General features: G+C 54.7%; 1 pseudogene; it reads left to right on the top strand.

The window, feature by feature from the left end:
- The first annotated feature begins 1041 nt into the window (after window positions 1-1041).
- LOC147605108 (uncharacterized) lies at window positions 1042-1526 on the top strand (annotated as a pseudogene).

The raw sequence follows: 1526 nt of genomic DNA on the forward strand, positions 1-1526 counted from the left end.
GACGGTCGCTCTCTCTCAGGCTCACTTGCCTTGTCTCTCCATCGGGCACTCTCTCACTCTCTCTTCGCACTCATCTACCCCTATCTCAAGATCGCCCACCATCTCTCCCTCTCTCTCAACGTCGTCTGCATCTCTTTGTTCGCGCGCTCTCTCCCTCTCTCTCAACGTCGTCCACATCTCTCCATTCGCACACTCTCTCTTTGTGTCTGTCTCTCCCGCCAGCCCCCTATGCGCCCCCTCCCGCCACAGCAGCCCCCTATGCGCCAGACCCCTCTGCCCCCCCTCCCGCCACAGCAACCCCCTCTGCCCCCGCCCTCTATCCCGCCAGCCCCCCTGCCCTCTCTCTCTCTCTCTCTCTCTGTCTCCCACCTGCGCATCCCCTCCCACCTCTCTCTCTCTCCCCGCTGCCCACGTCGCCTTCTTCGCATCTCTCTCCCCGTCGCGCCTCTCTCTCTTTCTCTCCCCATCCCCGTCCTCGCCTGCGCTTTCTCTCTCCCGTCGCCTGCGCAACCCCTCCGCGTCGCTTCAATTTGGTCGCCGCTTGTGCTGCTGCTGCCGCCACGTAAAGCCCCAGCCCAATCCAGGTTATGTTCGCTACCCTTTCCTCACCCACCCTTGCTCAGGCCTCCAAGGCAGCAACATAAGTGTTAGGGTTTTATCTCTTCGAGGTACATCGACATGGCCAAAGGGTGCAAGCAAAGAGGAGATAGTCAAAATGGAGGATAAGCTGAACATCTCCATCAGAGAAAATAACATCATCAACCGACTTTCCAAAGTTGAGAAGGAGATCAAAGCTTTACAAAAAGAGAAGGAAGCTTGGAAAAGGGAAAAAGAGAAGGAAGGAGGGAAGAAGGAGAAAGAAGCATGGAAAGAGGAGAAAGAGGGATGGAAGAAGGACCGGGACACTATGAAGGAGGAAATCGACATCCTCAAAGTGGAGGTGATCTCTCTACGGGACCAACCACCACGGGAGGAAGGAGAGATTGTGGAGTTAACAAAGAGGAACTCACCAAGGCAATCACCAAGAGCCTAGGAGGTAAGATGGAGGCAACAAGGGGGGGTTGGGTAGAAGTGGTGAAGAGGAACATCAAAAAGGAAGTGAAAGAGGATGCCCAAAAAGAAGGGCTCTAAATTGTCAACACCACCATTGAAGAGGAGCGGATGCGACATGCTCGTAGACTCAATGTGAGAGTCACGGGGATTCCCGAGGTAGCCGACTCTACCCCCGAGGGGGATGGGCGGACCCCCCCTTCCTCAAAGCTTGGAGGGCCGGGAAAGACATGACAAAGAAGAGAGCTCTCATCATATAGTTTCAGGATGTGGAGGCACGCACCATCTTCATGAGGAAGAGGGTCATACTACGAGACTTAGAGGGAGCTCCTATTTTCTTGGATGATGATCTCACGAGGATGCAACTAGAGCATAGGAGAGTTTGCATGCCACGAGTCTTACACGCGAGGAGAGAAGGCAAGAAGGCCTTCTATCAAGATGGTCGGGTCATCATTGATGGCCGGCCCATGGATTAG

Source organism: Cibotium barometz, chromosome 60 (assembly GCF_041138505.1).
Source record: "Cibotium barometz isolate CiBa-2024 chromosome 60, ASM4113850v1, whole genome shotgun sequence".
In the NCBI taxonomy this organism is placed as follows: Eukaryota; Viridiplantae; Streptophyta; class Polypodiopsida; order Cyatheales; family Cibotiaceae; genus Cibotium; species Cibotium barometz.